General features: G+C 35.1%; 1 protein-coding gene across 3 annotated transcripts in view; it reads right to left on the bottom strand.

Annotated features, from left to right (window-relative positions):
* LOC148955545 (uncharacterized) overlaps positions 1-25,672 on the bottom strand; it is a 108,372-nt gene extending 82,700 nt beyond the window's left edge. Inside the window, exon 1 of one of the 3 annotated variants that reach the window (XM_089108240.1) lies at positions 25,645-25,672. The gene's annotated coding sequence lies outside the window, so the exon portion shown is untranslated. The other 2 variants (XM_089108241.1, XM_089108242.1) reach the window with 2 other exon arrangements.
* Positions 25,673-27,000: the final 1,328 nt, after the last annotated feature.

Here is a 27,000-nt window from a genome sequence, read left to right on the forward strand (position 1 = left end):
TCACTTTCGACTATTAAAAAGCGCACTAGCGCTTTGAATTTCCAATCGAATGAGCCTTTTTTGAAGTTTCTACGAGAACGCCTTCTATAAAAACCTTATATGCCCCCAGGGCATAACTTAAAACCCGTGCCCTGAGGGTTTTGGGAGAGGGTCCTTCTCAAAAACATGTTTTCTATCTGGAAATGACTACGCTGAACAAAATGGCTATCTCAAAATTTTCATTGGATGTATTTTGGGGAATGATGGGCGTGGGGGCGGCGAGTTGCCCTCCAATCATTTTCGACTATTAAAAAGGGCACTAGACCCTCAATTTCCAATCGAATGAGCCCCCTTTGAAGTTTCTACGACGATCCCTTCCGCATGAAGCACCTCTGGAAAAAAAAAAAAAAAAAAAAAAAAAAAAAAAAAAAAACATTGGAGCCGGATGGCCTTTACTATAGGCAACGCTACAGCGTTGCCTCTGATAGGGAAACTTTTTGTTAAATACACAAAATATGATGTTTAACCAGCAAAAATGGATATGAAATAGGCAACTAGTAAGACTTAATGTGCATGGTGGTATGAAACGGAATATTTTCAAATGAACTAGTATAAAACAATGCAGTTTACGAGGGTACTTTTTTTTATTGGGAGAGAGTACTTTTACTTTTTTACTTTAAAGGAATATAAGTAAAATGAATTTCCGTTTATTTTGTTACCAAAGGGAATAAATCGTATTATTAAAATCATATTTTGGCTCAATTCAATGCTCAGTTTGAAATTCGGATTTCAAAGACTGATACACAAATAAAAATATTTGATGAATGTAGAAATGAAACGTTTTATTAATTATAAAATTAATATGACGTCTATATGAAAAATTAATAGACGTCTGAACGATAAATTAAACGTCTTATTTCTTGAAAAAAGGGGGAAAACCCCCAAAACATTAAGTGATCTTAATAAAAATCACACTGTCAGATTTAGAACACGTGAAAATTCTACTGCAGAGGTTTCAAGCTCTTATTTTTCCCCCAGGGGTGATTGAATCGAACCAGCGATCTTAGAAGATCGAGACAGGGCTCATTTGATTGGAAGGGCAACTAACCAGCCTTCTACGCCCCTTTTTTCCCCAAAGTTGCAGATCAAAATTCTGAGATAGCCATTTTGTTCAGCACAGACGAAAAATATAATAAATGTCTTTGAGGATGACTTGACCCTGGCGGGGCTGATGATAACCTGCCTTACTATCCACCTCTGTGCTGGTAGAAATGGGAATGTAACATTTTTGCTGTATAACGAAACAATTTAATTAATTCCTAGTCCCCCAACCTCTTTCAACATTTATCTGAAGCCTCGTGAAGAGTAAGCTATTTGTCCATTAAAATGTATTTTTTTAGGAATCTACCCTACCCCCACCTAAACAATGATTCACCCCCCTCATTATAGCTGATCCGCAATTACAGATAGCCAAAACGTAGCCTAATTTCATTACAAATAAAGCGAATCAACTTTGTTGAATCCTGTACTGCCACCGTGTGGCATTGCTTCTTTTACAACTGGAAAGCCTAAAATATATTTATTCATACTTTTAAATCATATAGCTTCTGAGAATTTTAAATTGATTGCAAATTCATCCTCTTTGGGTAAAGTTATAGTTTTGTGCTCTAAAACAGCAAGAAAACAAGACTTTCCGCTGGTCCAATCTGTATGGTCACTTAAAAAGAAGCTTTAAATTTACGTTCGAATGAGCTCCCTCCCAATTATCTTGGACCTTTGGTTTGATACAATCACCCCTGAGAAAAAACAAAACAAACATGCATCGACGATAGTTCTTTTGAATAAAAAAATGCGAAATTCCACATTTTGAAGATTGGAGCTCGAAATCTCTACGGTAGGGTTCTCTGATATGATGTACCTAATAAAGAGCTTTTCAATAATATCGCTTGCTTTTTGATAGGGGGGGTCCTTTTTCAAAAATCCCGCCAATTTTCTCAGATTTTTTGTTTTGGGTGGGTAACAATAAAATGAAAGAATTTTAAATATTTAGAATGAGCATAAAAAGCCAATGCTGCCGGTGTAGCAATTGTCACGAGAATTAAATTTTTAGTTTTTGTGAATATTGGTCCAAGTCGATCTTTACTTCCAGTTTTTTTTTCGCAAACTATTTGATAAGATTCTCTTGTGATGGAAATTTTTTTGAACTTGTTCATTTTTTTTTAGTTGAATAAGACAATAAAAAGAAAGAGGGTCAATTTGACAGCTGAATAGTAAGTTTAAATTTTGTTTTTCTTTCGCTGTTCTGTTTTCTTTTTCTTAATATATGAATGTATAACGGATTTAACTTCGAGGGGAAGAATTGTCCTGTTATGAAAGTGGTACATTTCACATGGCCGTTATAAAAGCAAAACGTGGTATCTGTGCAGGCAGGATGATCTTTGAGTATCTGTACTCCTTGTGTAAACTACTCTAAGGCGTAGGAATTGTATAAAGGCAAGTCTACAACTGTTATAATCTACGAAAGCAATCTTTCTGTAATTTTGGTTTGAGTTTGATTTTCTTTTAAAATTAAATGCATAATAATTAAATATATTATTAATTAGAAAAATTGATCCTTTTGCCAGGAATCCTTGCGGTTTAAAAATTTATTGTATTTTGCTTCATTTTGCATGCAATTTAGTTGCTCCTTTTATTTGAGAGTTGTTTTCTAAAATTATTTAAAAATAAACTTATTCCTACGAAAAAAAATCCTGAAATATATTCCCTGTCATCCAACCACCACTGATATTTTAGCGTTTGCCCCCCCCCCCCTGGAAAATTTTCTGCCGGCGCCCTTGGTCCTTTTTCGAGTTCCCAATTTTGTTTCTTTGTTTTTTCCTTCGTTTTTGCTATTTCTTTGTTAAGTGTCATTTGTCTAAAAATATAAACATGAAACTTGAATTTGTTCTTCCTTTTCCTTAGGTATACCAAATTAGTGGATGGGAAATCCATATTTAGGGACAATGTTACAGAAATTGCCTACCCCGAAGTTCTTAGACTTCTTTTTCTTCTTTCAGACAATTTTTTTTAGAAAAATATAGTGCACATAGGTAGTTCTACCTTGGAAAGTCTGTCTAGCCAGAAAATATTTGGCACGCTGCTGAATTACATATTCATTCCTTTTTTTTATTTATACGCATATAAAGAATCTAGAAAGAATGACTTTTTACTATTCTTAAACTTCAACTTGAATAAGAAGAAACGAAACAGAAATAGGATGTACAATCAACAGAAGGGTCGTTTTTTAGTACTAAGATCTTACATCTAAGATCTTTCATCTTTCTGCAAAGATTATCGTTTTTTCGACTCATCTTTGTTCTTTGAAACAGTCGAAAGTAATTGGCGGGCAACTAGCCCCCCCCCCCTACGCCCATCATTCCCCCAAACACATCCAATCAAAATTGTAGATGGCCATTTTGCTCAGCGGAGTTGATTTCCGGAGAGAAAATATCCTTTTGAGGAGGACACTCCCCCACAACCCTTAGGGCCAGGCTTATAAGTTATGCCGTGGGGGCAAATAAGAACAATGCTGGCACAATTTATTATTTATTATTTTTTTTTTCTTTAGAGCAGGACACTTACAGCTAAGATCTTACAGCTCACTGATGTTAGCAAAAAGCATGAAAGACGTCATCTTTCTGCCACATAGAACAATAATGAGAGAACTTTGATGATATACTTATCATTGTTCTCAGACCACTGATCAGAAAAGAATGATGAAAGACGTTTGCATAAAACGACAAAAGATGTAAGATCTTAGTTCAAAGATTTCACTTTTAAGCGTTTTCTGACAAGAGATGTAAGATCTTAGCACATTGATGAGTGAAAAAACGGCCCTAGAATTAGGATTTTCCTATGACATCGGAAGCAGATTTTACGAGATAGTCATTTAACTGAGACATCGACAGGTAATACAGGTTAGTAAAAATTGTCTCTTTGGGAACCCACGCATCCTTCAGGATTAAGGCCCCAATTAGAATATTTGAAACACTTAATTTAATTTCATTATTGTAACGCATGGAAAAAATTTTCATTGGTGCTTTCTTCTGTTTAAATCCATATACATTTATATATATATATATATATATATATATATATATATATATATATATATATATATATATATATATATATATATATATATATATATATATATATATATATATATATATATATATATATATATATATATATATATATATATATATATATATATATATATATATATATATATATATATATAAATATATATATGTATATATAAACTTTTGTGTTTCATTTATTTATTGATGGCGGTTAATGTTTGAAAACTATTTGACTTTATTTTAGGTCATCTAAGGTTTAATGTAGCTCTTTACTTTTTTGGAAAATCTTTTTCTAAAATAATTTCTGCCTGTTTTTAATTGACGTGGTCTTTTTCATTTGTTTCAATTTTGTTGGGTCTTCTCTACAAGAATTCAAGAATTCAGATTTTGGCTTACTAATCATATGTTGGATGAACTTTTGCAACAATTTTTAACAATAGTTGTTCTTTATTGCTTTGAATTGACGGGTATGGAGAAAAATATTCAAATGTATAGTTTAATATCAGTATGATCTTTGGGAATCCATAGAGCTAGTGGAATTCTAACCCCCAGCATGTTACAACCTTGAGGATAGACCACTATTAAGCATCTATCCCCCTCCACGTGCCCTAAAAGATTCAACTTAATTCCCTTAACCTTTCCTGAGATATTGCAGATACACCCTTTTCGCAACCTTGGGTACACATAATGCATCTTCATTTAGTTCGATTTCCCCACTCAATATTCCCTGACAATTTTAACTTAATACCCTTAGCTGTTCCATAGAGATCACGAATACGCCCTACACACAAAATTGGATGCACATAGCATATTTTGATTTAGTTTAACATTCCCAAAAATATACTCTGAAGGTCAAACATACTATCCTGAGTGTTTTCTGGGATACTACAAAGACACCCTTCTGACAATCTGGATAAACATACTTTATTTTGATTCAGTTTACATCCCCCACAACCATGAATGAGTGAATGAATGAATGAAATTCATTTCCCATTTTTAGAAAATTAAAAACGGATTAATAATAAATGAATAAAAAAGAGGAAAAAGAAAATAAAGAAACATGACAAAATCTAGCACAATACACACAACAACAAAAAGAAGATCATCCAGCAAGTCAGCTAAAACAAAAAGACCAATTACATTTTGCAAACAACATATAAATTACACTTAAATTATACTCTATACAGCAGATAAATTACAATAAAAATCATGGTTTGCATCAAGGGAATATTTGAATTTATTTTGTCTTTCAATAATGGTGGTAGGGGATCTGTAGCTCCATATTTTGAGGTTAATCTTGAATTTCTGGCCCAAGGTGGGAGATTAAAGAGGTACATACAATATTTATAATGGTAAGAATAGAGAGCTCTTTTATCCCCTTCTGACAAGATTCGCCAAAAGGGAGATCCTTCAGAGTTTCTATTTAATAATCCCCCCTCCATTTCAGAAATATTGGGTCTGTGCTGTTTTTTACAACCTAACTGCACTTCAACTCTTTTGATACAGTTCAATAGCGGTAGTTTTTGTTGTTGTAGCAGCAGCAGTTGCAAGTGGCTGATGTTACAGTCGTAAGTAGCAACAGACGCAGGTAGTTGCTGCAATCAAAGTCAAATTAAGTTGCAGTTACAGTTTCAAGTAGCCACACGTAATTAGAGTTCCAGTCACAGTTGCAAGTAATCACAAACGCATGCAGTTACAGTTGTAACTAGGTATAGCAGCAGTAGTTTCAGTAGCCCTGAAAGGTTCAATTTAATACCTTCACTTGTTCCTGCAATATTGCTGATATGCCCTTTTGAGAACCTGTATGCATATTGTGAGTTTTGAATTTTGTTCGGGATACACGCCAACATCCCCTGCAAGCTTCACCTTAATTCCCTTAGCTAATCCAGATATATTAAATACATTCTTTTAACATCCCATATTGAAACTTTATCCCGAATTTTATCATGTAATTTGGGGATGATTCGTCAACTTAAATATATGTTTCCAACTAGTACACTTAGGCTTCTCTATTTTTCGTTAATCCATCCCTATTAAGACTAGTAAAAAAATTTGTTTTCATGTGATTAATTTTCTTTACTTTTTCCTGCTGCCAATAGTTTTTTCGTTTTTTTTCGTTTTTTTTTTTAGATGTTGTGATTCACTGTAGTTTGATAAAGCATATTTAGTGAACCCTTCTTGTTTTTTTTTTGTTTTTTTTTCTTTCGCTTTATGAAGCAAATGCTTCACATGATAAATTTCAAATGCTTATGTTTATATGTTTAAATATTAATGTTATGTCTATAATGTTTAAATCTTAAGCGTTTAAATGTTTAATGTTTATTTGATATTTTTATAATCCCCCTCCTACAGGCCATGGAGCCTTTGTGGGGATTTGTAGATTGTTATGTCATTATTTTACTGATATATGGAAAATAAACCTATCTATCTATCTATCTATATTTTGTATTGTTCTTCTGTATACTTAGGTACATTTTCTTCAATTGTTAATCCTGTGCAAACTATCCAAAACAAGTCTATTAGAGTATCATCACGAAAATCAGAAAGAGAATCAGTTTGAGAAGTTTATAGGGATCTTAGGATATTGCCGGCAGCGGGTCTTCATCATTTTTATATATTAGTGTTTATGTATAGGTACAATACGAAGCAGCTGCTGGAGTGTTTTAACGGTTGGTTTTACAGCCGATGGAATATGCATAACCAAAATACTTATGGTAAAATGATTATAATACTCCACCTATAGTGTCTGCCAGGTCCACATTTTCTATGGGCATAAATTTATAGAATAATTTGGATAATGATATGAAGAAGATAGAAAATTTTAGTGATTTTAAAAGAAAATTTAAAGACAAATTATTAAGTAAATATGAATTCTAGTTTCGTTTGTTTTGGAGATTTGATTTAATTTAATTTATAATAGTTAGTTGGTTTGTGAATGTAACCCCACAGCATGAATATGGTATGTAGTTGCTGTCCCTGTAGTATTAGTATTATTATTTATTTATTTCCTTTTCTTTTCTCTCTTTTTTTTCCTTTCTTTCTTATTCTAGTGAATTTAAAAGACGTTATATGTGCGTGTTCTTTTTACCTGATTTATCCCACGTCAACCGTTTGGTTTTGGGTAAATCAAATTGATCTTTGTATGTAAATTTTTCTTAAAGTTAATTGAATATATCAATATCCATATTTAATAAAACAGCCCCCTCCACATGCTCTGACAGTTTCAGCTTAATACTTTTATCCATCCCTAAGATATTGCAAATACACCCTAATTCTAGCTTTGTTCGGAACCTCTTTTTATGAAGGGCAGTTTATAGAACCATAATATTTATGGCATTTATGTAATTTGTTTTTTACTCAGTGCCCCTAAAATGACTTTCATGAATTTGTATTTTTGTGCATTCAGGTGTATTTCCTTATTTGTGTAATAAATTCAGCCTCTGGGGTTTATCTTTTATTGTGGTACCAATCAATACCCAGGGGTCCAATTCTTGTTTATTGTCTTATTGTTGTTTGTTTATTGTTATTTTTGTGACAAGACAAGCCTATGCCTCACTCTATTTTTTGTTTAAAATAAAAGTAAATAATGACAAACTTGAATGGCCATAGCATCTTTTGATTTAGTTCTATACTCCCAATAGCAAGATCTGAATGTTCCAACATAAAACCCATAGTTGTTACTAGGTTATTGCATATACACTTTTTTGACAATCTTTATACACGCAGTGCCTTTTGATTTAGTTTTGAGGCAAGATAAACTTCCCATGGAAGTTTCTACTTTATACCCATTCCAGTTGTAAAATATCCCACCTATGACATTTTAACAACCTGGATGCACATAAACTATTTGGATTTAAATGACACCAGACAAAACCTTTGGGGATTTTCCCTCTGGATTTTGCTTCCATATTCATAAATAATCATGTGATTCTAGGAAATCAATTCTAGGTCTAGGAACATGGGCGTAGGCAGCATCTTGTGTAGAGGGGGGCAGCCGATTCTGGGATGGAGGGGGGAGGGCTTACAAATACTTCCCGGGGTCCTTTGAATATAGGTTTTTAGAAACTAGTCATTCTATATTTCACTAAAACTCGGTCTTTAACATTTTCCATGTTCTACTTTTCCTGCAACAGTGTAACATAAGAGACCCACTATCCTACTTCCAATTTCCAGAAAACATAAATACCACAAAAGCGATTTGACACAAATCACATTATGGTTAGATTACAGCTTCTTCTGAGAATTCAATTCAAAAGTTTACAGTTGGACAGAATTAAATATCAAAATTGGTATAGAGGAGACCGGCCCACGTTTAGCCAAAGCAAACAGTTTCAATATAAAAACCTATGGGGCTTCTGGTGGATTACAAAAGCTCTGACAGATGGCAGTGTATGTTTTTAAAAAGTCTGACCTTAATTAATACTTTTACCAAAAATATCAGATTGGATCAGGTTTTATGGTGATTAACACTGGAATTTTGTTCAAGTTTGTCTGAAAGCCTACGCCTAATTACGAATACTAGAAAACTCGCGTTGTAAACTCACATTGTATTCTCTTATCATTTGCCTGTTTTTGGCAGCTTCCGAGACATGCCATGTTCACCAGTTTGCTGTTAGCACTTTTTCATCCTGTGGGATAATGAACTCCCATGTTCGGCCACAATACCCAAGGTAAATTCGGCATGCCGTACCAAGGTGTCTAAAAGTGGGCTATGCTTGTAAAAGCTGTGTAAACAGCATATTTAAAGGTTGAAGGCAAGCTTAAAACCAAAACTGTGTTATTTCTGGCGTTGTTTAATCCTATCAGAACAGTAGGTGAACTGAATTTCTATTTTTTCCTGTTAAATTTCATTCAAGATAAAATGCTTAAAAATAAAACGGAAGAGAAAAGAAAGAAAGGTGGCTGGGATCCAGAAGAAAAGAAAACAGCAATTTTTTCTGTCTTAGTCGACAAAAAGTCAGTCGGATTCTCTGGAAGTGCCATGAGTGTCCCCAGAGGAACACTGCAAGACTACATAAAAAAAAAGTTGAGAAGCTGAATATCCCTCTAAAAAGTCTGGACCTGAATTTCTTTATACCCTGTTACAACACATGATAAATATTTAGAGAGGAACAAGAAAAAGGGCTAAAAACTTACTTGAAAACGGTACCTGATATGTATTTCGACTGTATTCCCCTAGAAGCGTGTAAATTTGCATACACTTATGCAATTATTAAGAGCATAAAAGTACCAGATAACGGAACTGCAAAGGCAGTGGAGACAGTGGAGGAATTACAGGTAATGATTGGTACCATGGTTTTATGGATTGCCTTAAAATTCTATCAGTAAGAACGCCAAAAAGTACAAGCCTATGACGGACAACTGATTTCAACTGTCACAGTGTAGGAGCTTTCTTTAACAACCTGGATTGAGGCCTATATAAACACATGTTCAGACCACAAGACATTTGAAGTTTTGACGAAACAGGTCTGAAAAAATCCACAAGCCTGGTAAAATCATTGCAAAGCGAGGCCAAAAGTAAGTAGGGAAGGTCACGTCAGCAGAAAGAGGTCAGTTGACCACGATTTTTGCTGGCGTTATTGTGTTGGAAACACAGTCCCTCCTCTACTTATTTCCCCACAAAAACAGTGTCCGGAAATTTTACTCAGGGGAGCTTTACCAGGCTCCATCACGATCAGCTCAGAAAATACTTCAGGATAGATGACTACCTCTCATTCTTTGCTTTACTTGCAGAATTTTATCAATCAAGTCAAACCCAAAAAATCAACTGGAAAAAAATATGAAAAAGTCAGAAGTGCTCACTGACACCCCCATGAAAGAATGCATTACTGCTAGGATAAAAGCTGTATCTGCCAAAAAGCCCTAGTCCTGGAACGGAAGAAAGTCAGACAAGTGAAAATACTAAAAAACAAAAGGCATGTCTCTCGCAACAAGAGTTACAGTTAGAGTGACGATTCTGACGCTGATGATCCTGTATACAACAACTCTTCAGACCCCAGCATAGACATTGAAGACAAGTCCCCAACCAGCAACTTTTAATTTGACACTGAGAAAGTCAAGGTTGGTGATTACATTCTGATTGAGCTGAAGAGCAAGAAGGGAATTCTGTTCACAATATTATCATTATCAAAAAGTAGCAACTGAAGAACTTAAGGTCCACTTTTCAAAGGAGACTGGAGCAAGAGACTTTGCGCTAACTGACAAGATGGATAGTGTCTTAAAAACAGAAGATGAAATCAAACTGCCACCCCTGACAGGTAGAACACCAAGATTAGCGGAGCGGCTTACTTTTGGTGTTGATTAGTCAAAGTATAATTTGAAATTATTACTCTTTAGTTTTTTTTAAACCTCAATGAAATTTATTTTGTAGTTTTTTTATGCTGACCATATTCTTTCTTAATTTTAAGGCCGAAAAACAAGCTTTAATGTTCCCCTGGTCACTTTTCTTTTTTTTTTGTCTGGTGGCCAAACGTAAGCCATAGAGGGCCAAACCAGTACCAGGGTGGTCCAGGTTCGGCACACTTGACGAATTGGATAGAGAGGCCTCCAGGTGGAAAAGTGGTGGAGTATTTCTAATTGTCTTTTTCAAGGATGGTATTGAATGAGTTACTTTTGCTTTGGCATGCTCAGTAACTTCTTATCGCTTGAATCAATTCACGGAGAATTAAACAAGTCAAAATCAGCCGATCGTGGGTCAGTCTCCTATCTATATATAGGACCGAAAATCAATATTGAAGATCGAAACGTAAATGTTGATATCGCAAACGATATTTGGAAATTTCTGTTAATATCCAGCTTTTTTAACCATCTACCAGGTAACATCCAACAAAAATTCCAACATACGAAAAGTTCTCGCTAATATCTATTGTAAATTTGAAGTTCTAGGGGGGGGCAGCTGCCCTCCCCTACCCCCCTTCTCTAGCCCATGTCTAAGAACGTTTTGCTCTTCCATCTGATTCAATGCTCCCTCCATAGTCTTTGCTGTGTTCCTTGCCAAAAGTATTAGTGTCTTCTTAACCTAGGCAAGGTACAAGCATGAGCTCTCTACTCTGTAATTGGTATGCAAAATTCATCTCTACTATTTCATATGCTATGCACTAAGATCCCTACCTTGGTAATGGTTATGCAAAATTCATTTCTGTTGCTCTCACTTGTTATATGCCCAGTGGCTTTCAAGTGCTCCCAAGCAAGCCATGCAGTAACAAGCTACACAATTATAAGATTAAATTATTGTTCAGGGGCTCTTGGTAATATTGTAATAATCTGCTCCAGAAATCCATTTCGCAGGAACTGACCATATTCCTGGTGTTCTAAATCTTGTTCTAGTCTTGTTTAATAGAAAATATTTTAATATACAATTACTATCTAATTAGAAAAAAGAGAACTGTATGTAAGAGTTTACCCATTTTATAGACAAAATGTGTACTTTTAAATACTTAAAATTTACTTTCAATAAATATACATAACATTAAAATATGCAATAATTTTCCCATTTGCTGAATTTTCAATTATATAAAGTAGATAGGACATCAAAAAAATATTTGTCACGAATTTTATATTTTGTATTCTTTATTGTAGATTTTAACAGCATTGGAGCTCAATTCAATGGGTAATGATAATAAAACAAAAATGGTGACCTTTGGCCTTGAGCAACTCATGATACATAAATGAAATTTTTGGGGACTTTTGAGCCAACTTTTAGAATGTCAAAATGAAGGTGGGTCTGAATCTTCACCTTACTGTCTCTCATTTCAAAGCTGAGCCCATTTTCTGCAAGACAACTTGATAAATTTGGTAACATTGCAATATATCTCCTCTTCCGAAATAAGCATTAAAAAAGCAAGGGTCTTACTGAATTATACTCAGGAAATTTACATTTGTTGAATGCTTAGTTGGTTGCATTTCAACTGCTTATTTTTCTGTCTTTTCTGTGGTAAACCTCGCCTCATTCTCGCCTCTCTAGTTTATGTATCTTTCTCTAGCCACTTTCTTATACTCTTTACACGTTAATAGATTTTCTAATTAATGACAACACATTGAGTAGATACCAAGCTTTAAAATTTATGTATAGGGACAATTTACCAAAGCAAAGTTTACCTCTGAAAAAGTAAATCTTTACCTCTAAAAAAAAAAAAAAAAAAAAAAAAAAAAAAAAAAAAAAGTAAATCTCTTATCACCTAATTTTCTAATATTAATGTAGGCTACAAATAGGTTTATATTCTATATTTTTATGTAGAGTGTACTTTCATACTTGAATGTAGTCAGTTTGATAAATAACTGAAGATTCACTATAGTTCAAGATTTTATTTATTTTTCAAGAAGGTTACCTCAATCTAAGAATTTAAGGCAGAGTTTGAAACTATTTTGGTGGGTACCCCTCCCCCCCCCAAAAAAAAAACAACAGAAATTCAAGGTCTCTGCTTGCTGAATTTTAAGACTTGGCATTGAGATACCAGTAAGTACTATGCCTAGTGTACAAATTTTTGAGGGTCAGATTTTTACAGTTTTTCCTATAGTACCTTAAATTGCATGGTCCAGCAACTAAGACAAATCCTATGATGTTGCTGGTGAATGATGACAATGATTCCAAATGGCAGCATCCCATTTGTTTTCCATGGTAGATTCAGCCATTCACAATCAACCCCAGATTTGAAAGCATTGGTGGTAGTGGCTGTTACCATCTCATCAGTTAAAGAATTCCAGAATGATACAATTCTATAGGAGAAGTGGTTTGCTACATGTGTCTGGGCTCTCTCTGGAACAATTTCAATGAGTGGCCTCTAGTCCTCTGCAGGGTGTCTAGTCGGAGATAAGAAGGGGGGTTGTTGCTGGTTAATAATTTCTTAGTCATAATCATGTCTCCCCTTCATCTTCTATAAACAAGTGAAGGAACTTAAGATTTTGTAATCTTGCCAGCTAATCCAGACCTTTGCACCCTTCTATACACTATCTGGCCTTTTGTTGAATAGATTCAAGGTCAGCTACATCATCTTTATTAATAGGGGAGGCCACAGTCATTTCATATTCTATGACAGACCAAACTAGGGCTTTGTACAACTTTACCATGGTCTGTGGAGCTCTGGAGGAGATTGTCTGTTTTATTAACCCTAGTCTTTGCGATGCTTTACCAACAGTCATTCCTGTATAGGGTGTGAATTTCAAATTGTTATCAATAATTAGCCCAAGATCTCTATCTTCAGTTGCAGCTGAAGTGGGTAGGGGTTGTACATTAGTTGAACCTATATTGAAAAAATGACTAGGTTTTTTTTTTCCAAAATAGATAGTTTTGCACTTTTTAATATTCAGTTCAATGCGCCAACTCTCTGCCCATTTAGAAAAAGAGTTAATATCAGCTTCTAAAGTGGTGTCTGCATTTACTGGGCCAATTATTTTAGAGTTTCCAGCATAAAGGCTCAGTTTATTTAGAACTATATGTGGGGCATCATTAATATAGATATTGAAGAATGTTGGCCCAAATACAGTACCTTGTGAAACTCCACTGGTGACTGTTGCAGTTTCGGAAAAGTGGTTGCAACTGAGTTAGTACCAATAGCATGCAATTTATTTTCAGTCTTTTACCACATCCCAATTACCCCCTTTGAGAATAGGTGTAATATGTGCCAGTCTCCAGTCGGCTACTAAAACTGAGGTGTCTAGTGATTTTTGGAATAGCTTAGTTAGTGGTTCAGCTAAAACTGAACATGCTTCCTTTAAAAGTCTAGGGGAAATGTCACCAGGACCTGTTGACTTATTTTGATCCAACTTTTCCAAATGCCTATAGACAACCGAGAATCAAGAATAAGGGGTAGCATAAGGTTATCAATTTGGTAATTAGGCTCTTCTGGTCGAGTTATATCATCTGGGGTTATGAAATCTAACTTGAACTGTTCACTCAGTAGATTTGCCATGAGTTGGTAATCAATTGACCTTGATATGCTAAATGGGTCACTGTGTGTCTACCTGGTTTTTTCTCTGATACCCATTTCCAGTTTTTTTTAGATTTAATTTTGTCTTTGTTTCCAAAACATCTTTGTATTCTGCAGTTACTTTCTTGTCAAATATCTGAGGTGATTTCTAGCTTGTTTGAACTTTTCTAGTTTATCTAGGGATAAAGATTTTTGATAAATTATCCATGTTCTCTTTTTTTATTGATAGCTTTGCTTACAACTTGGGAGATAAATGGAAGTGTTCTTGTTTTTTTTTTTTACAAATTTCACTGTTTTATGTTTTTCAATTGTTTCTAGCAATAAAGTTCACATTTCACTCCATGCACTTACAATATCTTGTTTTTCAATGAAAAACCAGTCAGAGTCTATTAATTCATTAGTTCATTATTCATTAGTTCATTATTAATTCATTAGGTAGTCCACAAACAATGTGTACTAAGGATGCACACGTGATCACTATGCCCAAGTGGTAGTAAATCTTTTAATGATAAAACATCATCCATATCATCCGCTATAAGTAAATCTAAGAGGGATGGTTCCTGGTTTGCTCGTGTTTTATATTTTCAATATTCTTGGCATATTTCCTGCTTTTTTTAAACTTCCCCACCCCCTCCTGAAAAAGAAACAGCATTGGGTCTCCTCCAGACAAATTCCTGCTTACTTTTTTCTAATGATCAAGATTACCTATGGTAAAGAATTTAAATTTACATCTAGGACAAGTCATTACTCATTCAGTCCTAACCATGTTTGTTACAAGGGGGGGCATATACCCTTGAAATATATTAACATTTTTACTATTTTATTGTAATTTTTATAATATTTTGTTAGCTTTTTTGCAGTTGTGACAAATATGCACCTCTCCCTCCATGGATTTGACTCTTTCTTACTTGCCTATTTTTTCAACATAAAAAGTCATATAAATTCACTACATTAAGTTGTTCTTTTCCAATCTAGTCAGTTCATTTTTCAAGTAATAGGAATATTCAGTAACAAAATAACTATCCAAAATTGACCCTCAAGCACCCCTTCAAAGGAGAATATTCTTGCCATATTTACTATGAGCATGGTCAATTTGCATAGAAACCATCTCATTTGTTCTTGAAATTGAATTGAAAGTCACCTTTTATGCTTGTGCCCCCTGGAGTAATTTAATCTCTTTTTCAAATACTATATTGCTGTTGTTGCAATTGCATTCCATTATAGTTATTGAAAGTCTGTCTCTCTAGCAGCATTTACTATCATTATTATTATCATATTTTGCACTTTCTGGGAAGTCTGAGATCAAAATACCATTGTCACCAACGGCTGCTTGTGCTGAGATAGCAATAGCATCATAATTCAATTTAAATTATATTTGAAAAGAATTGGTGATGCCAGACATCTTTATATTTCAAATAATTATGCTAACTATTCTTGACTCAACTCTTGCTAAAATAAAAGTACCGTTTGACCTGCTTACTCATGGCCAAAATGAAGACAGACTAGCTCTGAACACCTTTTGCTCCGAAATTGTTCATTCGATGAAGCTTGCGGAGTCTGCCGCTGTTCCAGTGGCAAAAGTGTACCCCAACACTCGTAAAAAGGGATGGGATAATCCAAATGTCAAGTTTGCCAAGAAGAGATCCAAGTTCTGGTACGAATTGTGGAAGGATTGCGACAAACCCCGCTCTGGAGCAGTTTTTCAGTGTTTTCGACATGCCAAAAAAGAATTCAAACGTACTGTCGAGAATATGCAAGTCCAGCAAGTGGAGAAGTTGTCTTGTGATTGCAGGAGTGACCCAAACATCTTATGGAAGCGATTCCAATCTAAAAGGGCCGACGCTGATGTGCAAAGTCCCATTCCCGATGAAAGTTGGGTAAACCATTACAAGGACGTGTTTGCGCCACCACCCAACGAGCTGGACTCCGTATATAAATCTGAGTTAGATGGGCAATTAATCAGCGCAAAACTCCGCCGCACTGATGTCATTGTTTCCAAATGGCATATTGAGATAATTGTGAGAAAATTGAAAAAGAACAAGTCTCCAGGGCTCAATGGGATCACTCCAAGGCACTTACAGCACGGCACAGAACGTCTACATGAGTACTTAGCCTTACTATTCCAAGTGAGCATCGAGCAGGGACTCACACCTGCCAACTTTCATGGTTGCCGCACATCCAATATTCTGAAAAAGAATCGAGATCCCTTGCTTTGTAAAAGCTACAGACCAATCACAGTTTAATCGGTTATCAGCAAAGTATTTGAGAAGGTACTATTGCCCCATATTACGTCGCACGCTCTAATGGGAGAAAAACAACTTGGATTCAGAAATGGGTTGGGCTGTGGACACGCCCATCGGCTAACAAGAAGAATAATGAGGTCTATATCTTTAGTTAAAAAGCCGCTCTTTGCCTGCAGTGTCGACATTTCCGCTGCGTTCGATTCTGTCGTCCAATCGCGGGCACTGTGGTGCCTCTTAGATTCAGAAGTCGACCCCCGCATTGTCCTTGTTCTCCATGACTGGTACTCCCACACGCATATTCGTCTAGCTTTGGGATGGGAAACAATCGCCAGTCACCGCAAGCAAAAGCTTTCTGAACCCATTCGGCTCTTCAAAGGAGTTCGGCAAGGATCTGCTCTAAGCCCTATCATCTTTAGTTCTGCGATTTACTCTGTAACTAGATTCGTTCGTGGGACCTTCTTTTTGGAGGGCTTGGATCTAAGTTTCATTTCTTATGCAGATGACTTGTTGCTCCTAAGCAGCACGCTGAGGGGTCTACAAGAGAATCTTCGTCTTTTAGTGACCCTATACAGAAGAATAGGACTACGAGTCAACATAGAGAAAACCGAATTTATCGTTTTTAGCGGCACCAACTCGATCAATTCCAATCTTGTTCTTGACGGTATCAGAATCCAGCAGTCCCAGTCCCTAAATTACCTTGGTATCACGTATGGCCAGACGCCTAGGTCAACTAGAGGCTTGTTGGCTGAATCAGTCTGTAGATCTATCCGCTCAGCATATGGAAAAGCTGTCAAATGCAAGTGGTCATTTAATCGATTTATTAAGTCAAAACTATTCAACGTCGTCGTCTCTCCTACCATCTGGTATATATCACCCTTGTGGGAAATGATGTCCCTCACCGAGCGTCAAAAAATACGAACCACGCACTACAGATTTTCAAAATTTTTGCTGGGACTTCCACTAAGATTTTCTAACACGGAGATCTCATCCATATATGGAATCCTTGATCCATCAACCAAGGTGATTGATCTAGAATGGAGAGCCTCAAGACGATCCCTCAGTAAACTCTACGACTCACTGCTGACTCAACTGTTTCTGTGAATGAAATACATGTATTTAATTTTTAGTGTTGAACATGTTTTTTCTTCTTTTTTTTGTTTCATTTTGTACTCCGCTTTTTTGTTTCTCCATTTCTCCATTGTAAGCGGGCATAAATAAATATATATATATATATACACTACATTCTTACAGAGTGCTATTAGCAGGTCAGGGACACCCTGAGGTTGTTGGGACACAATGTTCAAGGATTATTTGGAACAGCAAGGGTTATAATACTCAATCAAATGTAGTGCTAAAGTCAAGAAAGATTGTAAAGGTATCTAATCTGTAAATAAAAATTTGTGAAAAGGAAGATACAAGGCAAAGATAGGGTGTACACATCACATTCCAGAGCAGAAGCTTGGCAGGTTCCTCACCATCATTGTTCTTTTTGAAGAGGTTTACTGTAACTAGTCTAAGCATCTTCCTAGATTTATCAATTAGTAAGACCCCTTGTTAATTTTTACATTCTCCTTTATCTTCTTTCTTACCATAGTAGATGATACTAACGTTATACCGCTCATGGGTGGTATATTTGGCATCCCAAACTTTGAGAAGTAGGCCTGACAGGCTTCAACAACCATCAGGCTTGCTTTGTAAATTTCTGCTGCTAGGTAGTCTTTACCTGGGACTTTATATTTTGTGCAATATTTAATGACATTACTGACTTCCTCCATCAACAGTGGATATACCTCAAAGAGTGATGGACCTGCTGGCTGTGTATTTTGAATAGTCTCAGTGGAGTAAGTTTGAGGTGTAGTTGGGCTACTCCTGTTTACAGACCCATTAAATGCTCTTTCTGTTAGTTCATTCTTTCTAGTCATTAAAAAAAAAATCAAAGTTTAGGAAGGATGTACCAATTACCTTGGATACAGTACTAAGGTATATGACAAAGATTACAATATTAAACATAAACTAGCAAACAGTTCAATAGTTCTACTGTCTATGGCTTTTTTTAACTGATTGTTCACAAATATGAATAAAGGTATAATCCTTTCGAAAACACATGTAATGTTTCCAATTTCTGAGATCAGGCTAAGATAACTTAGACCAACAACTAAGATAATTGAACTTTTCCCTTATCAGCCAGGTAGATGTCAGGTAGAAAAACAATGCACCACTATACAACATTCTCTCATCAATGGCATTAAAAACCAACTAGTGGCAAGAGACAAGCATGAAAGGCAATAAAAAACCCATAATATCAGCACACTTTTGTATATAGCCTAGGGCTGCATTTGGTCCTATTGGGTAGGCTAGGATGCCACTACAACAGTGGCCTAACGATTATTTTACCTAAAAGAACATTGAATAGGGAAAAATGATAGCATATTTCTTTTTTTTCTTATCTGATTTTTGCCTAGTAAAAACCTTATAAACAACAGCAGAGGTTGTTATATTTGGAAAGCATACTGAGTGGTAGGCTATATTTCTTCTTTCCATCTGATTCCAGTAGCATCAATTGGAGAGGGTAGGGTAAAAGACCTCTTTTTGGGAAAGACCACTTTTCTTTGGCATTCTGGAAAAATAGTAATGGCTTTTTGGACCACCCCTATTTTACTATGGCACGAGTGCCACCACAATCATCATATTGTATAAACAAGAAAAGCAGTTAATAACAGAACTAGCCTATATATAAAAATAACAGCCTACCAAACGATAATTGGCTAAGGTTTGTTTTTTTCTCCTACATTTTGATTAGTTCCATAGAGTGAGCTTATTTGGATTTTTATTTCTCACTTATTGTTGGCTATGTTTACTAGTAACCTACAGTTGTGACAGCTGGGCACTACTAACTATACAAGTGTATGTTTCTACTTTGTTGCGTTACCCCTCACCTTAGCAGTCTGGGTAGCCTCAGTATACTTGATTATTGATTATAGAATCTGCACACCTGTTGGCACTTTTGAAATTACAGCCAGTTTAGTAGCCTATTACCAGTGTGATGCCCCCTCCACAAAGTATCAAACGTCAGAAACCAATTACTCTTGAAAAGGGCATTGATAAATGTGTTGTTGCTGGGTGCTTGCTTGACAACAGTTCTTGAGCTATACAGTGTGATAAATGTGACCAATGGTTGTGTGCACAATGCCTATCAATGTCCTCCTCTGAATATGATATCTTTGTAAAAATGAATGACCAACTTGGTAGCACCTGGGTATGCCCCATGTTTAAATTTAAAGGTTCAGCCCAGCAAGAACTTCCCCAGCTGCTGAAGTCAGCTCTTAATGAGCACTGTAGTGAAATGAAAGCTATGTATGTTGGTTTTCAAAATGAAATGCATACCTCTCTTGAAGGTATTAATGCTAGAGTTCAGAGTCTAGAAAATATTATCTCATCTAAGGTGTCCATGGCCAATGTTGAGGAAATGGTCAATCATACCATTGTTGATATGCTAAAAACTGAAGTTCAAAAGATGGTGCTACAAAAAAATGACAGACTGAAAAGATGTATTAATTTAGTTGCATATGGTGTTCCACCCCAAACCAATGACTTACAGTTCTTACAAAATTTTCTTAAAAACAGGTTTCAAATTGATGTAGGTGCAGTGACCAATTTGCACTAACAAGCACTAACCCCAACTCAAATGCTCCCAGCTCATCCAATCGAACAGATCCCTTACTGTTCTCAGTCAATTCCTTTAAATCTAAAATTGACATCCTAACACAGTCCCACATTAAAAAGGGAGACATTCGTTTCTACCCTGATACCTCAAAAGAAGACCGGCTACACAGAAAAGAATTAGTAGAAGAAATCAAGAAAAGAGCAGCTGCTGGTGAGCAAAATTTAGGAATTAAAAATTGTTGTATAGTGATAAAAACGTGCTAAAATGGGGAGCCATTACCCCAAACAACAGAATGGCCCTTTAAAAACCTATTCCCTGCCTCTACATAGTATTAACAAACGAAGTAATTTAACTGTTCTATATACAAACGCAGACTGTTTATCTACAAAAATTGATGAATTTCATGCCCTAATATCAACCCGCAAACCCCATATTATTGTTATTACAGAATCACTACCCAAGAACTGTCAGTACCCAGATGTCTTTTTCCATCAAGTGCCTGATTATAATTTCATTATAAATACTAATTATAAGCATGGAATTTCCATTTATGTTCATACCTCATTTAAGTATATTGGAGTTAATGACCCAATTTCTTCAATTATAAGTGAATCCTTAGTAGTTGATGTGGAATTACCCGGGTCCTCAATTGCTTTTAGAGTTGTAGCCATTTATCATAGTCCTAGTGTTTGTGAATTGTCGTCATTTAATAATAGAAAAATATTGCAGTATTTATCCACTGTCAGTTTTAGATTTAGACCTTGTAATTACAGAATCACCAGATGATGTTGCTAGCGTTGAGTTTTTGCCACCACTAGAAAAAAGTGATCATTTGGTATTGGTGATAACACTAAACTGTGTTGTAGGTTTTTCTGATATTCCAAATCATTCTCCCAATTATGGTTATGATAGAGGAAATTACATTGCATTTTCAGATTATATTTCATCTCTTTCTGTATGAGAGGAGTTGCAGCAATGTAATGCTACTGTTGATGCATCCTTTGATTTTATTAAGCAGGCCCTTATAGAAGGTAAAGATCAATATGTACCAATATATACTAGTAGACAGTTTTTCAAAAATAGACAGATCCTTCCTTGGTATATTGTACAAATGCTAAAAGAAAAAGGTGATAGGTGGCATGATCATTTAAGGTTTAAAACCTTTGATTCTTGGTTAAATTATAAAAGAGCTCAAAATAGAGCAACTAAATTCCTTTGTTTAAATCATCAAGAGGTGGAGACAAATGTTATAGCATCAGTCCAAAGTTGCCCAAAAAGTTTTTGGAAATATGGGAGAAGGAATCAAGTTTCACAATCCCCATCATCCACTTCCTTTATAGATCCTGAAACTTTTTCACATATAGATGATGATTTTGTAAAATCACAACTTTTCAATAAGGTATTTGGTTCAGTTTTTACTCAAACACACACCAAAACACACAATCAGTTTACTCCTCCAGATTTAACAAAAGAATTTGTTAATTCAGAGTTTATAGCCCAGCAGATTTATCTGATACTCCGAAACCTTGATCCAGGAAAGGCAACTGATATTGATGGATTTTCCAATGTGATGTTATGTGAACTTACATTAGTGCTTGCTGGACCACTCACATATCTTTTTAATATCTGTCTCTCATCTGGTAAATGTCATTCAGCTTGGAAAAGAACTATCATTAGGCTGTTGTACAAGAATGGTTCAAAGTCTCATTTCAATAATTACAGACCAATTTCAAATACATCAATCTTTTTCTATATAATGGAGAAAATTGTGGTGAGTAGAATCCAGGCACATTTTGAGGAAAATAATTTATTGTATTCTACTCAGCATGGTTTCCGTAAATGCCGATCTTGTAACACGCAACTTCTTGAGGTGATTCATGATTTTCAATTGATGACTGATAATGGTATTTTGTTTGATTGTATTTATATTGACTTTTCCAAAGCATTTGAGAAAATTTCCATTCCACTTCTGATAAACAAATGTCAACTATATGGTATTGGCCCACAAACTAAAGCATGGACAACAGATTATCTTACAAATAGAACCCAAGAGGTTGTAGTAGGTGATGCTTTGTCATCAATTATGTCTGTCATAAGTGGAGTTCCACAAGGCAGTTGTCTTGGGCCAGTACTCTTCTGCCTTTTTATCAATGATTTGCCAGGCGTTGTTAGTAATTCGACCATAAAAATTTTTGCAGATGAAGTAAGAATCGACAGGTCAGTTATGAGTGAACAAGAAATATCTTTACTTCAAGAGGATTTGGTTGCTCTGGGCCAGTGGTGTACTGCAAACTCAATGATCATTAATGAAACCAAGTGCAACGCTGTGCACTATTTGCATAGACTCCCTCAACATTACCATTACTTTGTTGTTGGTAAATCAATTTCAAGTGTGGAGTATGTTCATGACCTTGGGATTTGCTTTGATTCAAGTCTCAAATTTAATAAACATGTATTGGATACCATCCATAAGGCAAATTACCATACTTTTTCTAAGTTTAATCTTCATTCACTGATTTCACTTTATGTGTCCACTGTGCATCCAATATTTGAGTATTGCTCATCAGTATGGTATCCCCTTAATAAGAGAGATAGAGAGAGGGTTGAGAGAGTGCAATGTAGGGCCACAAAACTCATACCATACCAGAGTCATCTACCTTACCACCAGAGAATGCAAAGACTACCATTGCCTTCTCTCCAGTTCAGATGTGATAGCGCCGACCTAATAAATACATTCTGCATTGTTAGGAATATTGATAATACCACCCCAATTCACTTTTTCAGAATACAGTAGTACCTGTCAACACCATCACAAAATTTACCCACCATGTTCACAGAAAAGAATAGGCCAAAACACTTTGTCTAGCTGAGTGTGGAAGACTTGGAATTTACTTCCATTGGAAATAGTTGCAAGTACCATGGTCCAGTCTTTCAAAAGTAGTTTAGCCTCTACAGATTTCTATACTAGGTCCTATCACAATCCATTTTGAGAATATTTTTACTTTTGTATTAGCTGATTTGTGACAGTGTGTTTTCAGTTACTTTGTAAGCTTACTTTTTGGTATGTTCTGGTTTCAATTATGAACAGATATGTTTCCATTAGTTTGGTATGCTACTGTATGTTTCAGTTATTATGTTTTCAATGTTTTCAGTTACTGTATGTTTTTGTTATATCATTGACATTGTTATACACTTTTTTGTAATTATTTAGTGTGACAAGCTTGTTAAAGCTTACTGTATTTTGGTATTAATAAATAAATGGCATGATTCAATGTGAGGGCAGTAACAAGAACTCTGCCTTCTTGGACAAATTTTCACCAATAATTTGTCAGCATCAATTGAAAATGTGGTCTCTGTTTTAACAAGCAATTTAAAAGCAAAATATGTTTAATATTTGTGATTTAAAGAATAAATATCAAGCAATAATAGAGGGGATGCCCTTTTAGCCTTTATTGAAGTTATTGAGGGCTAATATTCTCCCAGCATTATTCCCTACTGTTAGCACCAATTCAAGAACTAGAGGTCAACAACTGAAACTTGTCAAGCAGTCTACAACATCTAGAGTCCGTACTCAATTCTTCTCAACACATATTGTCAACAATTGGAACAAATTATCTAATGAAACTGTTACTGCTGAATCTGTTGATGTTTTTAAATGAAGGCTAGATGCTGAGTGGTCCTCCAAAGAGTGTAAATTCAATTGGGATGCTATCGAAGATGGCGCAGAACGTGGTCACCAGTGATCCTTGTATACAATTAATCATCATTCTGGAGCTCTACAAGGAGAAATCCTTAGATTGCTCCTAGCTGCAGTTTAAGGTAATTTAAGGTAATAAAAGCTACATTTTTAAAATCAGAAGAAAGTCAGCTTATTGTTAATATGTGAATAAAACTGAAACAATAAAATGATATATACATCAAAATAGAATAATCGGTATTTCCAAAAAAAAGGTCCTTGTAGGTGAGTCAATAAACAAATAATTGCAAGTGCTTGATCTTAAACAATTTTGATAATAACCATAATGATGCATAGGTTAGATTTTTAGTTTTTCTCTGATATGCACAATTTTTCCCAATTCCTCTTTGGTAACAAGATGTAAGGGTTTTGGTTTTACATAATTTTGCTCAATTGGATACTGGTTACCCTAGAGAATGGATTGATGTATTTTTGCAAAAAGGTCTTTTTTAGTATTTTCATAGGAAAATAAAACAATAACTGGTAAAATTCTACTTTGGCTAATTTTGGCTATCTTGAAAAGGGGTTAGATTAGGAAAATGAAACTTTCAGGGATGGGTCTACAGGTTGAAGTATGTACCAGGAAGGTATTTTCAAGCACCTACCTCCACTCCTTCTCCCTCTAGAGGTTCCAGAAATTTGCTTACATGACAAGTCTATACCTATTGAAATTTTGAAAAAACAATATTTTACCTTAATTTCCAGTTATCAATTTCTTTTGCTATGGCTTTAGTTTGGAAAAATGCAATTCCTGTTATTTGAATAGGATTTTAATCCATATCATAGTTTTTTGTTCAAAATTTAGGGAATGTATTTGCATATCTTCAAAACCTTATAAATTGTGATTGAGCAAAGTTGTGAATCTGAAAACAATTTTGTTGTACTTCATTTAAGCAGAAGATCTATTTTACAAGGTTTCACTTTTATAACACAAAGATTTTTGAAGGTCATCAAAGGTCAGGACCCTCTAGAGGGAGAAGTAGTAGAGGTAGGTACTTGAAAATACTTTCCCAAGACATACTTTAGCCTGTAGACCTATCCCTGAAAGTTTCACTTTCCTAACCTAACCCCTTTCCAAGATAGCCAAAAGTAGCTAAACTAGAATTTTGGTAAATATCTACCAAATCATATTATTGACTTAAACATAAAGTGAATATACCACTCAATGCCTTTTTTAATGCTGGTTACAAATATAAGAATCATTTCTATCGGAAATGAATTTCAGCCCCCCTCTATATGCCAATTCAGGGTATATATTTCTACATTAGGGGGGGGGCAAATTTTGTTTCTGATGTAAATGGGAGGTAAGTTTAAACTTTATCCCCACCCAATGCCTTTCAGCATAAAAAAAGGCACTGAGTGGTATATTCACTTTATGTGTAAGTCAATAATATGATTTGGTAGATATTTACCAGAATTTTACCCAATAAATTTGCAGCCAAACATTTTTTTTGTGAATTGGTCCTACTGTAGGATATTTGTCCTGTAGGGCTACTCTAAATTCATCAAATAGAGTTGGTATAATCTGTTATCACTTCTAAGGGAAATGCTATAGGCCTAGGCTTCCAAAAACTTTGGATATTCTAAAATACTTACTTAGGTTTAGTGGCATAATTTCATCAAAATCCTGGTGTGTGGGAGGGAGGGCAAAGTTGGAGCCAATCTTCCCAAATCATGTGAAAATGACATTGAAAACTGAAAATGAGCCACATAGTACCATAAAGGTAAAGATGTACCAAAGAAATCAGAACCATTTCTGTGGATGCTTGAATTAGCCTATGCAAGCTTATCTTAGTTTTGACATGATTTTCTTTTTAAAACAGTACATCTGCCCCTGAACAACTCTAGCCTACCTGACCCCCTTCCCTAAGTTTTGATTTAGAAGTCATACATGTATTTTTTTACGGTGGAGAGCAGCTATTACATTAAGCTCACTTACATATACCTTAGCCTAAGAAGAAAAATCATAAACCTGTCTTTTTCCTTGTTTGAACTTTCCGCCAAGGCTAAATATTCTGCCTCTTCAATTTGGGATCTGCTAACAACAAACAAATAACCATAGACTAATAGTCAGATACGAAACTACTGCCTATACGAAGCAAGTTGCAAAGTTCTAAATATAGCCGGTCTTTTCTCTTTGTAGAAGATGAGTGAAATGTGAACTAACCTTTGGTATAATATTTCTTTACCTGGAATGAAATTGAATACATCACTTGATGCTTTTTTTACGCTCCGTCTTAATGTAATAATCTCTTCTGTGGGGAAATTACATCTTGAGCCCATAGAGGGCTCAAAGCAGCCCGTAGTTACCAAAAGTTTATAAAAGTTTTTTTTTTAGAAATGGCTAGTGAGAAAACATAGCTATTTTTCGGTGATTCAGAAATGGTAGTTATCATTTTCATTAGTCTTAATAGTAAAATATTATTATGAAACAAATTTGCAGAATTCTTTTTAAAAGCCAGAAACCCATCAAAAATGACGTTAAGTTTACTGTGACATAATTTTTCTAAGTCAACCAGTCTGATAGGAGTTTTAGGCTTACATAGAAAATGTGAGACCACTATCACGTCAAATGAATTCATAATTTTCTTCTGTCTTAAAGCGGCGTTCACAAGCGTGTCTAGCTAGAATCCCATGTCTAGACTCGTGTCTAGCCAGAATCCAATATCTAGGCAATAACCGTTCACAAGTAAAATTCGGCGCTTAGCTAGACACGCTAGACAAGGCGCCTGGCTAGACATTGAGTTCTCGCATCTAGAACTCAATGTCTAGGTTTTTTAATGACAGCCGATCTGAATGGATCAAGATCCGCTAATATCATCATTTCTGTTTATATTTTTAAGTTGAAATATAGTTTTTGCTATCTCATTGATTGTTCTTTTCTATTTCATGAAAATGTGTTATGCAAAAAAAAATAATAAAGAACAATAAGGTAATTGTTTTGCTTTTTTAATCTATTATATCTTAACAATAAAAATAAGGAGTGTAATATTTGAAAGTTTTGCCCGCGTAGGTTCTGTTGGTTGGCTAGAAAAGACACTTTGAAACTAAATTGGTAGTTTTAGCTAATCCCCAAATTTTAGTTGTGAACAGTCGTTGCCTAGACATTGGATTCTGGTTAGACACGTGTCTAGACATGGGATTCTAGCTAGACACGCTTGTGAACGCCGCTTAAAGGTTTGTTTTAATCACAAGCTAGATTTACGAAAAATGTTTACTCTATCTGAAAACAAATGCACTAGCTGATAGCGTCCAATTGGAGAACGAGCTACTTATGGTATGATCTGAGATGAGTAATAATTAATTATAATCAATGAGCAATCATTTC

This window comes from Artemia sp. Qi Xiang Cuo, chromosome 2 (genome assembly GCF_049724085.1).
Source record: "Artemia sp. Qi Xiang Cuo chromosome 2, ASM4972408v1, whole genome shotgun sequence".
Lineage (NCBI taxonomy): Eukaryota > Metazoa > Arthropoda > Branchiopoda > Anostraca > Artemiidae > Artemia > Artemia sp. Qi Xiang Cuo.